This window comes from Terrapene carolina, unplaced genomic scaffold (assembly GCF_002925995.2).
Source record: "Terrapene carolina triunguis isolate 2854851 unplaced genomic scaffold, T_m_triunguis-2.0 Scaffold58, whole genome shotgun sequence".
In the NCBI taxonomy this organism is placed as follows: Eukaryota; Metazoa; Chordata; order Testudines; family Emydidae; genus Terrapene; species Terrapene triunguis.
Genome location: NW_020664409.1, coordinates 86,099,266 through 86,120,628, shown reverse-complemented (window position 1 = coordinate 86,120,628; position 21,363 = coordinate 86,099,266).

The window sequence follows — 21,363 nt, the reverse complement described above, 5'->3', positions numbered from 1 at the left end:
CTTATTAGCCACCTGAGGACCCATAACTCCCATGGAAGACGATCATACTTGGTAATCAGTGATCGCCCCATCATCCCTTAGATCCATCCTCCCTCAAAAGTAATCCTTAATCTTGGGGGGGAGGATTACCTCATATGAAGAATATATTGTAAAATTACAAATGGCAGGAAAAATGGCTGGCATGGAATAAAACAATCTGTTAAAACTCATCATATAACAATGGAATGAGTTGTAGTTCTCATTTTATACAGCGAATAGGCTATTTTGAGAAGACTGTAAAAAGAGAGGACCATGTTATATATGATTGATGGTTATTGTTTCTTAAGGAATTTGTCCCATGTTGCTCAGTGATAAGTTTTGTGTAATGTGGGGAATGAATAAATGAAAACTTAAAAAAATGAATATCAGAGTAACAATTTGGAAGACCTATTCTTTTCCTTTCAAATTAAGGTGAATGGGAGTTTGCTCATTTAACAGGAAGAGACTAAATACCTTGAATACAATGTAAGTAAATCACTGAGGATCATCTCCATCCTAACATGTGGTTTACACCGATGTCAATGGGAAAAGAGTGTGCAAGTATCTGAAAACAGAATTAGTCCTCCAGGGCAAGACCCCACTGACTGCAATGAGGATGAATGGGTAGTGAGTGCAAAACGTAGCCCTAGGCTCTAATTCTTCAATGGGATCTGATAGTCTGGCCCCCTATGACATCATGGAGTCTCAATGAAGTCTGTTCCAGCTTCACAGGGTCTGCAATTGTGTATCATATTGCGGGAATGTACCTTTAGTGTGTATATTACTTTTACCTTGGAATTGTAACAATGGAGAGATCATCTGAAGTTCTGTAATTGATAAATCACACAATACACCTTGACAAAACTGACATTTTGCAAGAAGCACTCAATAAGAGATCACTACTTACAAAGCAAAGGAAAATATTCTACATGGTAAACATTGTGAACTACTGCATGCTTTCTCCCTCCATGTTAACAAGGAGTCTACAGAAACATTTCTACAGAAATATTGACACAAGATTTTTTTCTTTTAGGACTTCATCTACAGTAGTCTAGATAGCTCACCGGGTTGGTAATAGTTACAGAATCTTTCAGCTCTAAGCCACCTGTTCAAATTCACCACTTTTCAGTGGTGGCCAAAAACTTGTAATCTCATGGCTCTTTGGCAGCTGATGTGTAATGAGTTTTGGTTGGCTTGCTCAACTTCCTAGTCGGCTGGTGGTGTCCTTGTCGCAGTATCAGCAAAGAGATCATATTATGAATAGATATGGAAACTCAGGGCTTGTTTACATAAATATTTAATTCACAGTAAGCTTGAGTATGAATTTAGTCACATGAGCCTGCTGCAGGCCAACTGTCCATGTGAATCCTTCTAACGTGCTTTAACAGTTCACTAGTGTGCTTTGATCTAGTCCTGTTTCAAAGAGGACCACGACAGGCTAATGTAGGGTACAGTCATACCTCCAGCTTGCATTGAATTGAATATTTTTGTAGAGAAGCCCTAAATTACCATCTCCCCTTTCAGAAAATGGTTTAAGCATAATTGCAGGTCAGAGGGCTTGTCTGCACGAACACTTAGTTTGTGGCAGGCAGTGGTGTAAATCTACCTCTCATTAGCCTGCTGTGTCCTAAATGTCTGCATGGAGAATGTATGTCAGCATCATTACACATAACTTGTAGGTACCTAGAAAGTCTCTGTGATTCACAAAGCCTGAGTTAGGCTCCTAGACTCCTTATACAATGAACAGAGGGACGTAGGTGCCTCAGAATGGAGCTAACAAAAGCCAGCATGCTAGGTGGCTCATTGCCTAATCTAGCCAAGGAGAGATGCCGGGGGAAGGTGTATTCTAAGCCCCACCTCTCTCCGGGCATATGGTGCATAATTCTGGGCAGCAGGGAGGTGACTCCACCTGCTTGTGATTCTCAGCTGCCAACCCTCTCTTGTCAACAGGTGCCCATGCAGTTTTTGAAAGAAGCTCCTCGAGAGATGGTGAACCTCCCTCATCACTTTTAGCCCAGTTGTTAGGAAACTCATCTGGGATGCAGGAGAGTCCCAGTTCAGGGCTCCCTGTTGTTGAATAATTAAGAAAGTCAGTGGAAGAAGTGCCTAGGTTAGAGCACTAACCTCCAAGTGATCTAACCACCTGGCATACAGTTGTTATGCTTGTGTGCTTTCTCTTGCTGGCACAATGACTTTAAGTATTTATACACAGTGGAACAGCTTCAGCAGGAGACTGAGGGAGCCCTACATCAGAATGTCCTGTATTCCACGGGGTAGGACACTCACCTGAGAGGTGGCAGAGCCTTGTTCAAACCTCTTTTCCCGCTCATGCGGAGGGGGGAGGTGAAGGTTCCCATATTCCAGGTGAGTAACCTAACCCCTGGACTAAAAATTCTGGGGCACGTCCTCTGCCCTCTCCCTTTTGTATAAACTCACTTATACAGGCTGGATCTGGTAGGTGAGCTCTGAACACACTCATCAGATTGGGCTCTGCTAGTGAGTTAGGTGGAGGGAAGTCTATCTTCCCCTTCTTTGTGCATTGCACTGGGGCTTATGCACCTGGCCACATAGAATGGAGCAGCAATGTGCATATGCAGTGGCAGAAACCTAGGCACTTTTGGAACTTTTACTGCACAAATTTAGGTGCTGAGCGAGTTTAGGCACCCACAGGATTAGGGGGCAGCTCATCCAGTGTTTTGTGGGACCAAATTATGGCATTTAGGAACCTATAGTAGCAGTTGGGCACCTAAGTACTTTTGTGAATCTCAAAGGGACTGATTTAAGATAAACTCTCTACTATAGATAGCTGCTTTTAAACAATAAGATATTTTAGCAACTGGATAAAATAAATGTGAATACAAATTACAATGAGTATGGAAATGTTTAATCAGTGTTTACTAGCCTACTACTAAAAATAGTGACTTACAGCTTTCTGGTCAGACAGATCAATGCATTTTCATTTTCTTGATTATACCAACTGCTCACATGGGTCTCAATCTAGCCAAAAATATCTAAAACCATCTATGTAGTGAAAGCCCCAGAAGACCTCTGATTCTGGATCCAAAGCAGATCAACCCATTCAGCAGAAAGGCATTCCACTCCCTCCCGGAAAACAAATAAATGCACTCTACCACCGCTGGGGCTGCAAATTGTGGTTCCATCTGGGAGCTCATCTCAGAAAAATTAACTATCTGCCTCCTACACACCACAGCTCCTAATGGTTGGCATCCCAGACATGGCCCCAGTAGCCTATTTCCCACTTACAGGGACAATGAACACTTCCTTCTATTCCCCTACCTGTATCACAGGGCCAGAAATTTTGTGATGTGGACACTTTCCCCAGCTGTCGCAGAGGCAGCTGTGGCAGCATGGTGGGGTGGAGGGAACATATATTTAGAGACTTGAGAGCCACCTTCTGATGTGAGCAGGTCTCTGCTAATTTTGTCTAAGGAAGGGGGCTGCTTCTGTGGGGTTGGCAGGTTGATGGGGGTCACCTGTAATGGTGGGTCACCTGTAATGGTGAAGGTTAGCTGAGACACCTGATTACAACCTCTAGGCACTAACAAAATAAAAACAACAACTCTTCTTCTATCTCTAGCCACACAGCAAGTGTGAATTATTCCAGCTGTAGGCTTAATTAAATTAGCAATGGGCATAGTTGTTGTTGGTTTTTTTTTTGTTTTTTTTTTATTTTTTTTGCTGGTGAACAGATACACCTGGTGAGACTGATGACCCATTTTTCCATAGCAGGATTTCCGCCCCCCGCCTCAATGAGCTCCAAGGAGGTGGTTCTCCGTACCCTCTCTTCCTACTGACCAGAATGACCTTGGCTCAGTTTATCCTCACCTGCAAAAAAACCTAAGAGAAGGTCTCTATGGGAGGAAATCTCTGCCAGAATCACCTTCAGAGATTCTTCCACATCATCTCATCAGGGGAGAGGTAGATCCCCAGAAATTTATGTGGATCCCGGGGGATCTGTAGGAGGCCAGGACCACCCATAGAGAGTCCATATGCATTGTTATATGGTCTGGCTCTCCACAGCCTCATAGCCTTCCTTGTAGTGCTATTCCTTAGTGCTAGAGTTCTATGGCTTCCCTACAGGCTGTTGTGGCATTTAAGACCTCTATTGGGGAGGTGTGGGGAGCTATGCAAAGAAGATAATATCTCCTGGCTATTATCTTTTTCACCTTATCTTTGTGGATCTGGAAGGGGATCTATGTGCATCTTCACATCCTTTCCTCAGTCCTACCCATTCCTCCCCTACAAATCATTGTTTCATACTTGGCTGCTGCCCTCCATATTTCACATGAGTAAGATTCAGACACTGTCCACTCGACAGAACCAATTTGTAATTGACTGTTCTTTGGAGAATATTATTACTATAATTAGCAACATGGATCATTGCAGGTAAAGTGCATGTTAAATAACTCGCAATTGCCAATAGATATGCATTAAAAGAAATTGGGTGAAAATTAATTCTGCCACACTACAAGGTAACATATATATATATATATATATCACTATAAAAACATCTTCACTGTAAGGTTTAGTATGAAGTTGGGTGCAGGTTTTGACCCAGTGGAGGATATATTCTTTTATTGAAAAGAGTTGGTAAAAAAACCTACAAAGTACCTTTATGCACTTTGGTACCTGGAATGCACGTGGATGAATAGTGAATTTCCTTTTTTAATTCTGTCAATACGGTATTGTCTTAAAGAACATATTCATTCTATTTTTGTAAAAATAAATAATGTGACATTGTCCTTTTAAAATTTTATAATTGTGATTAGTAACTAAAATATCCATGGTTGTTTTTTACTGTATATATGATGAAATAAAAGTTCCTTCTTTGCAAAGGTTATTTTAATGTATTTTATTTTAGCAAATTAAATGCCCTAGTGTTTTCTATTTTTGTTATTTTCTTCATTGTTAGCATGTCTCATTTTTCTTTTAAGGGAATTGAAGACTACAAATTCAATTACACTCAGGTTTTAGAAGTGCTCAATTTATGGGCCACGTAGGAAGATGGGAAGCCAAAATGTAATCATGTTGAACAGATGAGACAATATCAACAGCATATTAAAAATAATCCTGAAAAGCAGGAGACCTTGCTATCAGTACAGCATTCATTGTGCCAGACTTGCTTGACAGCAAATGACCAAAGAACAGAAGGAAAAGTCAAGATTTTTCATGTAGAGAGTGTCAGAGGAAGAGAACAAGGCACTTAAATAAACAACTCTCCTAGGACAATACATTTAAATCATGAACTACAACTAGACTTCAGAAGGTTAAAAAATGTGAATACCAGAGGATAGAACAGCAGAGCACTGACAGATGATGAATGGCCAGTAGCAAAGAAGACAAAAGGAGAGAGAGAACAGGGGGGGAGGACATGCCAACAGAGGAGACAAACCTTACAAAAATAATATGCGAGTGATGCCACTTGAGGGCTATAAGACAATTACAGACTATAAGAGGATAGCTGCTGCTGTTAATAAAATAGCATCAAAAATACAATTTAAACTGCCAAAGGATCTGACAAAAAATATGTAATGCTTAAAAGGAACTTGTACTTAGTGCTTCTCCTCCCTGAAAGCAGACTTGCCTTCTGACAAAAAAAAACAAAAAAAAAAACAGCACACACACTTTGTGGAAGACAAAAATTGCAAGCAACCTCTCAACTCCTCTAATGTATTAAAGTTGAACTCATGTCAAAATGGATTGTCAAAAGCAGACCAAGGGAGACTTTGAGAGAGAAATGTGATATAGCCTGACTGCTACAGATGAACTAAAGACAGGATAATACAAAGCAAAGCAACAGTAAAACAGACGCAAATTTACTGGCAGCAGAGATAATAGTAGAGAAAGGCTCAGGAAACTATGGTGCTCTGCTGTGCTGCCAGAGAATAGGCACTATGCATAGAACTTAAGAAGGTGGAGCAATTTCAGAAAAGCTACTAATTAACATAAAGTGGGAAAAGCAGGAAATATTGGGAAGTGAGCTAATGCACAAAGATCAGCACTTATGGATGTCAATTACCAATTTAAAAACTATTTCAGATATCTTATGGCATGCTTAAGCTATGCCCAGAGCATGACAACAGATTTGAGCATAGCAACTATGAGAACAAATTGAGAAAATAATGCAGTTATTATGGGAAATGTTCCCATGGAGATGAGGGCAGGTCCAAAGCTTAATTGGTTGGCATTGAAATTAGAGAGAAGCCAGGACATGCATGTCAAATTCAAGAACCCATGAATCTGAACAACGCTTCTCATTTTGCTTCAACCCTGCAACCAAAACTTATGGACCTTAACAAAAAGAATCTCTTGCCATATTTCTTTATCACTTGGAAGTGATGTTCCAGAATGTATATTTTTGTTCTGATAGGTGCCTTATTTTCTTCCTTCCTTCTCTGTTCCTCTTCCTCTACAAGAACCTCCTCTCCCACCACATATGGTACATTCACAATGCAACCAGGGATAGATGTACTCTATCTAGCACACTATAATTAAAAGTGAGGATACTGGGGCACAGGCTTCAGTGCCATCTCCTCAAGCGAGTACGTACCCAGGGGGATTGGTGAGGTTGTGCAGCCCGCACTGAAGCCTGCACTACAGAGTTCTCACTTTTATTTTCAGTGAGATAGCTAGAGTACAGTTAGACTCATTAAGGCTGTGAGTCTGTCATGGAGGTCACAGAAGTCACGGATTCTGTGACTTTCTGGGATCTCTGTGACTTCCACAGCTGCAGATACCCAGGCTGCTGACCCCAGGGCTGCCCAAGCAGCTGGTCCCAAGGCAGCCGCTCGGGTGGCTGGTGGGGCAGACTGGGCCAGCTGCTTGGGTGGTTGGTGGGGCGGCCCCAGGGCCAGCAGCACCAGGCACTGCTGGGGCGGCCCAGGACAGATGGCCCTGAGGCCATCTGAATGGTACCTCATTTTTAGCATGGGGGCTGCCAGAGCAGCAGTGGTCCGAGAGCAGCAGCACTCCAAGGCTGCTGAACGGGAGAGAATCTTTATAAACACAAACCATTCAAGGTGGCAAACAAAAGGAGGAACAAATCAAAGCTTCCCCAACCTGGGTGATACCCTGTGAGGCCTGGGTTTCTCTCTCTAAAGACCTGGGTGACCATAGTTGAGGAGAGCAGATGGAAAGAGTTCTCTTTTTTAGGGAGCACTCTGAAAAGAAATCTGAATGGGGAAAGGCTTTTCCAGGCATAAGCTAGAAGCCTAACTGAGGCCCTGCTGGGTTGGAGCTTGCTGGAAACTCTGAATAAGGAAGAAGAGTGCCACCCCCTGGACTGGGAGATTGATTGAATCAGGAAGGAGCAGCAGCAGCAACACAGACATACTATTCTGAAGGAAGAGACACACACAAAGTGAAAGATGTTCCCAAGCCACAGTGTGTGAGGTTGATGGGAATTCAGCTCATAAATATGTGCATTCTAAAATACATCGGGTACTTCCAGACAAAGATCATGATGACTAAAACATAAAAGTTGAGAGAAAAACAAAATATATAAAATACATTTGTGCAAAAATATTAGTATCAACTTTGTGAACATTTGCATGCAAGAAAAAAGGGATGGGGAAATTTGGGGAAGAATTAATAAACTTTCTCAGAGCAAAATATTTTATTTCTGCTGGGAATCCAAAGTAACATTTGGACACTTTGAATGAAGGGCTGTCTCTTGGGTCCTAACCTATGTCTTTGGAGCAGATGAATCCACAGTCATCTAATGAGGTATCCTGCAGTTTCCTCCCATCTGTTGATCTTCCTGACACGAATATGTGCTAGAACTCCAGACTGTTAGGATCGCCTTTTGATCTGACTTATATCGAGTGCAAATCCATTCAGCAATATTTTGCTCTAAAATTGTAAACTCAGTGTGCAGGGAGGTTGTCCTAAGCATACCTTCAGAGTCATGTAAACGGATATAGTAAAAGTTGCTAGGGGTTGTAGTGCCATTCCCTCAGAGGGACAAAGAGTAGAAGAGGGATATCTTGGGATATATGCAAGCTATGTGATACCTCCAGAGGTGAGACTGGGGTAAGCACATATTTCTAGAGGTTTTTGTTTTGAACCTAGGTCTACTAAATCACAGACCAGGTACTGATAGTGGCAAAGAAATGGGAGGAAAGGCTTGAAGAGAAAATCAATATTTTATAATTAAGTTGTTCTGCACACTCTTTTCCTGCATTCTTAATATCTTGTAAATATGTCATCAAAGTTTCACGCACCCTTAATGCTTACCTAATCTGTGCTAGAAAAATTCCACATCTATCACTCTGAACATCTTGAGACTGCTAAGTATTAGCTATCACATTCAACAGAGAGCTGACCAGCTTCAACTTGAAAATAACAATCTAGTAAAAATGTTTATTATATAGAATGGGTACTGTAGATTGTAAAAAAAAAAATACATCAATATCCTTGATCATAAGTCCTTTGCTTGGACAATATAACATACAGATTAGGCATCGATATAAAAAGTGGTATTGTCTTATTATGAAGATACATAACTAGAGTATGTTAGGTTGTTTTTAGTTGTCTGGTACACAGGTAGGATGAAATTCACCGCTCTTCTCAAAGGCTGAGTAGCTGAGATTTGGGTACAGAATTCTATAGAGTAGCAGGGAAACAGGATGAAATTTTCACTTTCTCATACCTACACACACCATGTTGTAATACCTCCTGTTGGACAAATTAACAACTACTGCTGTCTTTCCCCAAATGTAGAGGCTTTGAGCCACTGGATCTGCATAGTCATAGATTACATGGCCCTATCCTTTTCTGCCAATTCAGAGCAGATTCATGTAGGAAATACAGTGGCCGTCCTTTCTAGCAGTCAGATCTGGGCAACTTCTACTCTTTATTGTTTTGTAGTAAGTAGTACCATTATCAACTCAGTAATTTAAAAAAAAAACGAAAAAAACACCTCTGACATTGAGGTTTTAGAGCAGGGGTGGGCAAACTTTTTGGCTGGAGGGCCACATCTGGGTATGGAAATTGTATGGCAGGTCATGAATGCTCACAAAATTGGGGGTTGGAGTGTGGGCTCTGGGGTGGGGCCAGAAATGAGGAGTTCAGGGTGTGGGAGGGGGCTCCAGGCTGGGCAGAGGGTTGGCGTGCGGGTGGGAAGGTGAGGGCTCCAGCTGGCGGTGCGGGCTCTGGGGTGCAGGAGGGTGGGACTGAGGGGTTCAGAGGGTTGGAGGGGGATCAGGGCTGGGGTGGGGGGTTGGAGTGCTGGAGGCAGTCAGGGGGCAGGCTACCAGCGGCGCTTACCTCAAGCAGCTCCCAGAAGCAGCGGCATGTCCCCCCTATGGCTCTTATGCAGAGGTGTGGCCAGGCAGGTCTGCGCGCTGCCCTGTCCGCAGGCAACCATGGACAATGGGAGCTTCGGGGGTGGAGCTTCCTGGCTGACCGTGCGTGGAGGAGATGGAGGGGGAACATGCTGCTGCTTCTGGGGCCGCATGTAGCCACAGCATGCACGGAGTGGGACAAGCCTCGGACCCCGCTCCCTGGCAGGAGCTCGAGGGCCGGATTAAAACATCTGAAGGGCCGGATGCAGCCCCCGGGCTGTAGTTTGCCAACCCCTGTTTTAGAGTCAGTGTGCTTTTGTGAATCTCTATAATTTATTTGCAAGCATTATTGCTGTGAATTTCAGTGTGAGAGCAGTAGAACTCTGAAATTCATCTGTATTGGTTATCGATGCATCTGAGGCCCTATATTGTGGGACCTGATATTCCTATGCATGTCATGGCTAAGAACTTTGCAGTGGATCTATACAAGGCAAAATGGAGGAGGGATAAGTGGCTGTGTTGAAGACATGACTGTAGGGGTGAAAATGGACTTATAAGAGGAGCAGTAGGTAGCTTTTGCTACTTCCCCCACTTAACCAGCATATATGAATTATATTGGCATAAAAGCAACTTTCAGTCTAAGAAGCTGAGTCATGCTTGTTCAGGATGATTAAAAAAAACCATACTTATTCCATTAAAACCACCAAAATCATGCAATAATAGGTGCTTCAAATTTAGGTATTCAAGTGTGCATGAACTAAACAGCATTTTCAAGGCACTGCTATACAGAAATAAGGTGATAATGTCCAGTCAGTTAATTCAGGAAGTCATCTAATTCTATTAGGCTTCTATTTATTACTGGGTATTATGTAATGGCTCATCGTCCAGCCCAAATCAAAGTCTGTCCTGCCATCTGTTTACTTGACTTGCAGTAAACCGAACAGCAACAAGAATTAGAAGTAAGTGTGGCCCCTATGTGAGAGTTCTGGTGGTTATGGTGGACCCCACACAGTAGTTTGGGAAAGACAAATTATATCTAATTACAATCTTGCCATGAAGTTCATCTTCAGAGGGAACATGAAGATTTGTAATCTAAGGAAACTCAGTGACAGCACGAGCAGTCAAGCCTTCATACATCCCCATCACATTAACCTCGCTCCACCAGGAAGTTACTCTAAACATCTTCAATCGCTGCTGCTAGGTGATAAGGATCAGTTGTGTTGGTAGTAGTGGCACTGAAGAACTGTTAACAGCAGTATTCCCAGTAAAAATGATTCACAAGATCAGGTGTGTCTATCTTTTAAAGCAAATGCATATTTGAAAAATTAGCTATATAAGAAATATTCCTATTTTACACTATAATTGTTTACATGCTTAGTTTGGAAATCTTTAACATTGCATAAAACAGTGGGGACCGCATTTTAAAAACTCAAATGTATAATTAGTCAGACACTTGTTAGATCTCAGGTTTGACTCTGTACTGTATGAATGAGCCTGATTTTTCTTTGCAGAAGCTCAAATTTTGATCTGAATCCAAACCCAAATTTATTATGTGGTGCCCATCTCTTGTTTAAAACATGTACCATGATGACCACTTTAGCGCTCTGCCATACCTCCCAAGTAATCTGAGACCAAATTCTCTGCTGATATGCAATTGTCTTCAGTGGAGTTATATCAGCAGATAATTTGGCCCTTGTATTCAATTCCTTGGTTTCAGCTCTCTCTCAAGGATAGTAATGGCTATGAGGGGAGTATGCTCAGTCCTAGCTGGGACACCTTGAATTGCTTTCTAGATGTGGACAACATACTGTAAAAGCAGCATCAAAGGGTTCTAGAAGGCCCAGCCAAGACAGTAAAAAATGCAGTTTTTGAAAGGGGGCAAATGGAGAGGAACACAAATAGACTCTTCCCCCAAATGAACACCTTCCTAAGAGTAGATATTTTGATCTCTAGGATAGAGTGGGTTTTTCCACTTCTATTTTTAAAATATAAAAATAGGGTTGGGAAGCACTGTGAGCTAGTGCACCAGCTTTCTGCTTCTTGAGACCTAGAATTCAAATCCTGAATCTAGACAGACTACAATACACCGCAAATTGGTGTAATTAAAATTAAGGTTGTGTTTTAATCATGGGTATTTTTAGTAAAAGTCACGGACAGCTCATGGGCAATAAACAAAAATTCACGGCCCCATGACCTGTCCATGACTTGTACTATATATCCCTAACTAAATCTTAGGTGCTCTGGAGGCCTCCAGGGTGCTGCTGCTTGGGGAGGCTTGGGGGGGAAGGGGTGCAGCCCGGGGCCCCATGGCTACTCCAGGAGGAAGGTGGGGCTGCTCCAATGAGCCGCGGTTGCTCCGGTGGGGGGGCTGCTCCGGCATCCCCCGGGTCAAGCTGTCTGGGGCCGCTGGAGCAACAGCAGGTGCGGTGGGCCTCATGGCTGCCCCAGCTGACCAGACTTGGGATCAGCTGCACCATTGCTGCAGAAGTCCTGGAGGTCCCGGAAAGTCACAGAATCTGTGACTTCTGTGACAGACTCGTGGCCTTAATTAAAAATAATGAATAAACAGAGGTGTTGCAGGTCAAGACAGAAGGGCTGAGAGATAAAAAAACAATGAACACTGCATACCTGGTTGGAGATTTTATTTACAAATAAGATGGGTTGATATAAGATTCTTTTAAAGACAGAAACAGGCAAAAAGGCTTTTTTTAAAATGGCATCTTTTTAGACACTGCTTGACTCTATCCAGTGATATCAGTTCCTTGTTTCATAAGCACTGACATCCTGTTTCCGGAAAACACTTAAGCACATGTTTAACATTAGGCATGGGAGTAATCAAATGTTTCAGTGCTTTGCTTAATACACATGTGCTTAAGTCTCATTGACTTCAACATGTAAAGTTAAATATGTATTTAAGTACTTTGCTGATTTGGGGTCTTGATTCCCTTTTTTTAATGAAACCCAACAACTACAAGAGTAATTAGGTCTAAAATACTGTAGCCTACATAACCTTAAATACATTTGGATTAAGGGTGTGAAAAAAATTGTAACATCATTATCAGATTATCATGAAGTACACCTCTACCCCGATATAACGCTGTCCTCGGGAGCCAAAAAATCTTACCATGTTATAGGTGAAACGGCGTTATATTGAACTTGCTTTGATCTGCCGAAGCGCGCAGCCCCACCCCCCCCGGAGCACTGCTTTACCGCGTTATATCAGAATTCGTGTTATATCGGGTCACGTTATATCGGGGTAGAGATGTATTTAAATAACTTGAGCAGGGATCTGATCTGATCATTTTTGCACTGAATCTTTTTAATTTCCTCTGACAAGAACTTATAGTTCCTCTTGGGCAATGCTTATTGTACAACTTGAGCAAATGAATGAGTTCTGATTTTCTAACAAACATTAATCACAAATCCTGTACTTTACAAACAGATGAACATTACAGTGGTAGAGATTTGGTTAAATTAATATTAAGCAGAGCCCTAGAAGTTGATTACATAAATTCAGTGTGAATTTAGAAGCAAGTCCCTGTAAAACTAAGAGATTTATACAAGACTGAGTGGCAGCCACTGAATTGACCTGGTCCTGGCTTCTTTTAAACAGGAAAAGAATGACACAATTGTCATATCACATTGGGTTAACTCTTGACAAAACTCTGAGCAAGGGGTGGTACATAAATTGTGCTGCCTAAGGAGACCCTAAGACCCAGACACCCTTTTCAAAATTCCTTCCCCACTTCCTCCTTGCTGCTGCCTATATTATGATTGAATAATGACACAACTTGTGCCATCACAGCTATACTGGCTAGTAGAGGGGTTGGAGGCAATGCTCCATCTATTCCCTGCACTCCTGCCCCTGGGAGGGTGTAAGTGGCACAGATCACATGCAAACACTGATATGGCTGGGTAGCCTACAGAGTTGTGAGGAGAAAGGGGAGAGGGATAGCTCTGTGGTTTGAGCATTGGCCTGCTTAAACCCAGCATTGTGAGTTCAATCCTTGAGGGGGCCACTTAGGGATCTGGGGCAAAAATCAGTACTTGGTCCTGCTAGTGAAGGCAGGGGGCTGGACTCAATGACCTTTCAAGGTCCCTTACAGTTCTAGGAGATAGAATATCTCCATTAATTTAGTTTTATTTTATTTATTTAATGCTTATGCCCCTGTGTGCATAAACACTTAAGTCACAATCTAGCCCACAGTGATTCAGCATCCACATCTGTAAAGTGATTGCAAACTGATTACAGAGTGTAATATGCACATTTTCAAGTAAAATCTGCAATTATACTGTGGATGCAGTTATCTGAATAATGCTACCATGTTATTTGATCTAGAAACCATTCCATTTGGCATGACCTACCCCAACTACCTAGATTCCTACAATGTCTTCCCATGAATGCATATGGTACTCTTTCAAGACCCACCATGCTGAATATGTGGGCATGTAGGGGTGCTTATGCACTTTCCTAATCCTGATTGTGTGTGTACACAGCTCATCTACATCTATAATTTATTATTACCATAGCAGCCTTTTTTTAGTGCATAATTTTGCCAGCCTTTGTTTTTCATGAAACATTCATGCTCATTAATCATAGATTAATTTTCCCTTCAGAAAAAGTCTTCCTTTTCACGTAAGCTCCCTTATTTCTGCTTGATACCTGGAATTGTGCTGCAAGAGAATGTAGGACAAACCTGAAACTAGTTTTCTTCAATTTTTAGGTTGAAATTTGGAGCATCCTTAGCACTAGCCATCATTGTAATGGTTTTGTCATAATTTGGTTAAGTGAATTTACACTGCTGTGAAAACGGTTTTGGTTAGGGAGGTGTCATTCTTCCTTCTGGTCCCTTCAATCTCACTTACACTTTAAGTTCTGAACTCCTGTCTTTGCTGAATCCTTTAGTGATCCAATTTGCTCACATTATGATATTGTTATATCCTTATGTTCCCTTCCAGTTTTGCAGTTCTCATCACTAGGGTTGGTTGAATAATGTATTTGTTTTAAAATTTTATATTTGTCTACATGTTTTTGCTTTATTTGACCAGTTCTACTCATTACCAGAAAAATCACCACTGAGCATTTTCAACATAATTTATAAAAATAACATTAAAAACAGCACTCTCTGTAGTTTTTAACTGTAAAGTATGTTTCTCTGCCTGTACTTAGAGTGAATTTTAGTCAGAAGATCTTGGTAGGAACAATAACTACTATGTCTGTAGCCTTGAGCATAAAACTTTATTATTCAATAAATAACAATTTTATGCTACATGTTTGGATCAGTGTGGTTTCTACTTTTATAAATGCAGAAATATAGCTTCATCTATCATTCATGATTTTTCCTGAAGCTTGTTAATATGGGTGGAAGTTTACTGCAAATGACTTAAAATACATTTTTATGTACACCTAAATTGTGCATATTCATGCATTTTAAATTTTTTCATAAAGTGAAAAATCATCAATCAGAATCAGATCCCTGTTGTATTTAAGTTCCACTGTAGTTCAGGGGGTTGCGGGGAGGAAGAGGGGGAAGGGAGGAAGTAAGATGAAGACAGGAGGGCTATATATTGAAGAGTCACTACAAAGTTAATATTTACCAAACATGATCATACAGTTACTATAGATGTCTCCGTTTTTAAGTTGAGAGGGGGAAGGATTTGTAATATGACATGTCACACCATAGTAACTTGACAAATGCTGATTTTTATAGCAATCACTGCATCTCAAAACAGCTAGTATAAAGATTTAAGCTATATTACTTAAGCCTGGTCGACACTAAAAAATTAGGTTGGCCCAGCTACATCGTCCACACCCTAAAGCAACATAATTAAGCTGACCTAACCCCAAGGGGAGACAATGGCAGTTCAATGGAAGAATTCTTCCTTTGACCTAAGTACTGTGTTTTGGGGAGATAAATTACCTATGCCAACAGAAGAGCCCCTCATTTTGTTGTAAAAAGTGTCTACACTGAAACATTTCAAGCATTTTATAGTCTCAATGTTGTTTAGAGTATCCCTGAATGCCTGTTAAAGGTGATAAGGTCTCAGTTCTCTGCCTGCTGCCATGCTTTATGTTATCCAGAGGCTGGATATACTGATGAATACAAAGCAGTTGACATAAAAAAATAGTAGTCAGGAACTTAATCATGCTATTTCATAGTGGGTTTTTGAATAAATAATGAGATGCAGCTCCTCTTTCTCAGAAATAGATTCCTTCCCCTCCATTTTACTGAGTCCAATAGGGACATTTATTGTAACTAAAAATTCCTTTCTTCTAGCAGGTAAGTCCACAGATCCATTACAATGTGTCTTAGTCTGGCTTGCATCATTTGGAGACAGATTCCAGACCTCTCAATCAAGGTAGGCTGGGAATGGCTACATGCATGAAGATCCAATCAATTTGAGATAGCTCAATGAAGCAGTTCTGGAAGTAATTCTTTTTAACTTTAAATTAACAAATTATTAGATACAAGAAGATTCATATAAACACTTCCTACTGCAGGGCAATTTCAGATTTCACTCCAACTACTGGAAGGTGTGTGTATATATATTATGCTTGAAGAAAATTGAGGACAATATAGCAGTTTCAGCTTCCCTGAGAACTATACCCTGTTTGCCAGATGGGCTGGATCTGTAGGCTTCGCCATTAGAAGAAAGGAAATTTTGGTGTCAATGAAGATACATTTTCCTATTCCTCCTTGCTACAGGGAGAGTCCACAGATCACTGCAATGGGATGTCTAATACTGTGTCACCAGGGAGAGAAACAAAGGATGAATGATGACATTTTTTTGTTATATATATCAGCTATTGGGTGAGCATAGTATGTAGATCTCACCTTCCAATGTCAAGGACTGATGAGGCCTGCTTGTTTAATTTGTAACACTTAGTGAAGGTGTGAAAACGTGACTGGGGGCTACCATACATCTCTTTTCATATGATCCTTGAAGCCAGGAGACTTCCATGGTCTGTCTAAATTTAAAGGTTCAAGGGGAAAAGAAGTTTCTACCTTAGAAAGCTTCTGAAAAGTACCAAATTTAGCCATCTAATAGGTGAAGTCTTGTCAGCTTTTTTAAAAAAATTAATGATGACTGTTAGATCAACAGAGCTAGAGATATTCTGAATTGGGTACTGCATTCAATTTTGATTTGTAGAACTCTCCTGACATCAAGAGTATACCAGAGGGGTGTGCACATTCTTTTTTAAATTTGTTTTGAGGATATTTTTCATGCGAGAAAAAAAGGATGGAAGGAAAAAAATAAGATATTAGATTATGTTTGGAATAAAGGCTGTGTTAACAACTTTCCTTCATGAGAAGTGAAGTATTGCTGGTCTGCAATAAGACCTTAACTCCCAAAAATTCCTTGCCAAAAAAGTGATTACAGCCAGGACGACAGCCTTTAAAGATAGAAAAATATAAGGGCACTTCTGAACAAAGGAACAAAAAAATGTTTAGTCTGGAGAGTTAGTTCAGGTTAAGGTCCAAAAAGTGAGTTCTCCTTGTAGAGTTGAGCAACTATAAGATATCTTATATCTGAAGAGAAGACAATCCTTGCTGTCTCCAGTGAGCTGGAAATGGCTACCACTTGAATTTTATAGGCTGGGGGCTTAGGCCCATAAGAAGTCTTTACTGTAAGAATTCATTCCACATTCCCCCCCCCCAAAAAAAAACCCAACAACCCAACAACAACAACTAAACCCTGCTTTTCCCTTGTCTTGATTTGGCTCCATCCATGCTAATGACTTAGCACTATGCCTTATGTCTAGACCAGGCCCTTGAAGATGCCCTGTTTTGTGGACTTCCTTCTCAAGGCTAAAGTTTTTATATAAACACATCTGAATATTCCATTTTTACTAGTACCTCTCAAATGTCATGTAAAGTAAATTTAAATTTCTCTAGTCTTCTGTGAGGAATTTTGTCATTGAAAGCAGATCCTCCTTGCAAAGAAGGTAAAAATAGAGTGTGGTTACCCTGTGAATTGGCTATGATCTCCCTGGACAAGTGGGGACACGCAGCTCACATTATCTTGGAGAAAATTAACTGAAACAGTCATGCTTTTGACCACAGGAGGAAGTATATGATCTTAGCTACAACCTATTAATTTCTTCATGTAGAATAAGACTTTGGTACCTTTTCTGGATTCTGGATTTAAATAGGCCCATTGATGGGCAGGTAACCCAGGGTTCAACTGTCTACTTGAAATCCTTGAAATGAGGATTGACCTCTCCCGGATCTATTTTTTGTTTTGTTTGGCTGCTTAACATAATTAGCAGCGGGCTATTACCTATTTATGAGTAGTGATGGAAAATATATACTTTTTTTCACCTCTCCTTTCTTCTTTTTGCCCAGGAACAGGGAAGATTAGATGATCATAGCACAGTTGAAGATGTGGCACCTCTTTTCTAGTTGATAAAAGCTACTACAAAAGTATTAAGCCATTATCAGTTCATCTTGGCTGATCAGGATTATAGGTTTAGCTCTTTTAGGACATAATGTATTGCTCTTAACTTAATCCAACTGATACCGTATGAAACGTCTTCTCTTCCAATTAACCGTGGATGAAAAAAGTGTTCCCTGAACGAGCTTCCCTGCTCTTGAAGCTGGCATTGATTTTTCTCCACCAATCCACTTCAATTCTGACATACTGTGACTTTGTGGATACCCCCCAATAACAGGATAAGGTAAATTAGGGATGATGGGTTCTGTGGGCTCAAGACACTAGTTAATCTCCAAACTCTCCTACTCTCACTCACAGCAGTATTTTGATGCAAGGCACCATCATTCCGATTCAAGACCACTGAGCCCTTGTAGATAGAGCTGCAGAATGAATATCATGCCTGTGGCAAACAGCTTCCGAATACTGACCCCTGATAAAAAAAAATAACTTCTACAGCAGTTGATAGTTATGATGGGGCCCATAAATAAGACTGCACAGAGTCACTTGGCATTGACAAATCCATGTTATTCCAGAACAGAATTTGGGCTGTGCACAGGTTGCTTTGTGGCCCTTTTCCACAACGGGAGCAGGCTGTCTTAGAATGGCAATACATGACCACTTTTCTGCTTGTGAAAAAGCAAATACACACTTGGAGAGGGAGGTGGGCCAAAAAAGATTAACATAATGAAAAGACTTTGAATCAGGAAATGACTGGGCAGAGAAGAGATATGCGGGGAGAAACCCAGAGGGGTTATATACAGAATAGGTTCCAGCAGAAGCCAGGGAACCACCAAAGCCAAATGTTTTGTCAGGATCAGGTCTGTATGGGACTTATGAGGCACCAAAGACTTTGTAGATGAAGAAATTAACATTGTAGCTACAATAATGCACTTTCTGCAATGTCTAAAACCATGACTACTTTTCTGTTTACACTGTTCTCCTGGAAGCTGTTCCACTGTGGGTAAGTGTTTGTGTATATGTGTGCGTGTATGCACCAGCATGAGAATGATGGTGTAGCATGGTGATTGGTGTACTTACCTCAGAAGTGGGTGACCCAGGATCCAGTCCCCTACTCCACTAGGCTTTTAAAAATCATTTATCCACACTGAAACAGCTTCAACAGGAGAACCCAAGGGCTCCCTACTTCAGACTAGCCCATAGCCCAGTGGTTTAGGGTACTTGCCTGTGAAGTAACTGATTGCTGTTCAAATCCTTTCACCCACTCAAACAGGTGGTGGTGGTGGACTTTAACTGGTGGGTCTTCCCCTTCCCCTTCCCAGGAAAGTATTCTAACTACTGTGATAAAAAAGTTATGAGGGAGTTTGTCTGCCTTTTTTTTTTTTTTTTTTTTTTGGTGAATCTAGCCTGAAGTTCCTACTGTTTAGTATTGTATACTATTAAGGTCTAGAACAGGGATTGGCAACCTTTGGTATAAGTCCCATCAGGGAAAACTGTGGGCAGACCGGGGGCTGCAGGAATCAGTGGCCAGCACATCTTTTGGCCCATGCCACTTACCGCAGCCTCCATTGGCCTGGAACAGCGAACCGCGGCCAGTGGGAGCTGTGATCGGCTGAACTTGCAGATGCTGTAGGTAAACAAACCAGCCAGACCCGCCAGCGGCTTTCCCTGACAGGCCCCGTGCCTAAGATTGCCGATCCCTGGTCTAGAATAATGGCAGATGTGTAGACATGTGAATACTTCCCGATTGTTTTCACTGCAGTTATGATTGCTCTTATGAACCAGACACAAGGAACATTTTTTCTTGAACTCCACCTCTTTTTATAATATTAGTGATTTTTTAGCGCCATTGCCCTTTTGCAATTAACGGCTTAATTAGGAATATTCAAGATATTTCAGATGGAGTAATTCAGCTTTTTAGAAAGGTTTTATTTGTATATTTAATATTTTTGTGTTCAGTTTTGCAGTGGAGTCTGGGTGCTCTTTAGGCCATAAGCATATATAAAAATAACCATGTGTACACTGACAACATTTCAAAGAGCACACCCTTGGAAGGAAATATTTATTTCAACAATTTTTGGTTCATATTTACCTCTCAGGTCATCAAATCTTGATTTCCATCAAAACATATAATCTGCTTACTGTCTAATTAAAATCCTTAGAAAATGGCCTTGATCCAAAAGCAATGCATCTAAAAAAATAATGAAGCAAAGAATAGAAGATGGAAGGTTGTGAATGCAAAGGGGGGCAGATTTAAAGTACTTTGGGCATCTTACCACTTGCCAATCACTATACTTCCAAACATATGAGTTTCTTGTAAATATAAACTTAGCTGTCAGTTTTCTTGGTTTCCATTCCCCCCCCCTTTACTTTCTAAATGTTCTTGCAAGATTATACACTCAAAACACTGAACATCCCTGCAAGGTTAGCTTATGCTAAACAAACTTTTTTGACTGATATCTGCTTATTGTGGGCTGGAGAAGCATCTTGAAATTCAGCTAAAGTAGCTACAATCATCCAGGAAGTGAAGTCAGAGGTTCCCTTGGAAGACATAAGTTATACCAGCCCTTTACCCACAGAAGTTTACTTTCTCCTTTGTACTTGTGCAGCTCTGCTGGCTGGTGCATTGGAGGCAGAACCAACACTCCACCCACTCCCTGCCCCTTCCAAACCATTCCTCACTTACCTGCATGAGAGGAGGAATAAGAGCTCTGTAGCAGATCAGCTCCCCATTGTGTAAGTTCTGCTCATCTTCTCGTGTCCTTGTCACAAACTAGATATTTTTTCCAGAACCATGCACAAGTCATGGCTCTTTTTCTCACTGTAGCAAGGTCCTCCTTCGTACTGGTCTCTCCAAGGAGTCAGCTAACGAGCAGGTACTCCAGGGTCTGCACTTCACCATACTCGCATGTATTCATGTCATTAGAGTAGCCGCATTTGATCCTGTAGTCTTTGAGCTACCAGTTTATGTATGCAGGTGGTACAAGCATCGTCAAGTTGACCAGTCTCTATTCACCCCTCTGAGAAGCTCCTCCGGGGGTTCCAGATCTATTTCAGTCCAACTGCGCATAATCTTTCATTCCATAACCTCGGTTGTGCTTGCCAACTCTTGTATCCAAAGGCATAACTCTGGTAAAAAAACTTTCACAATTTAAGGTGTTTTGTTACTCCTATCTGACCATATAATGGATGCCTTAGATCTACTGCAATCCTTCTCTTTGGCTTGCTACCTTCCTTCCAATATCAGGTGGTGCAATGCCAACAAGTACAGGCTATCCTTTGCTGTGGGGTTTAGACATCCTGTTATTAAATGACAGCTGTTGTGTAGAACAGGGTCTAGTTTCTTAGCATGGACAGATTGTTCCCACACTGGACATGCATAAGTCCGCTGTAGAGTAGCACAAGGTGATAGCAGTAGTTCACAAAATAGCTGGATTAGCTCCCCTCTTTGAGGTGTCCAGTTTTCGGAGGATGTTGTTGCAGACACTAACTTTCTCTTTTATCTTCCCTACATGTGCTTTGAAGGAAAGTGTCCAGTCCACTGTCACCCCCATGTAAACAGGGTTCGAGTGATTAGCCGGTGTGATTCCATCCCAGGTTGTTACCGAAATGTCGGGTCCGCCTAGCTGAGAGCCAATAACAGCCA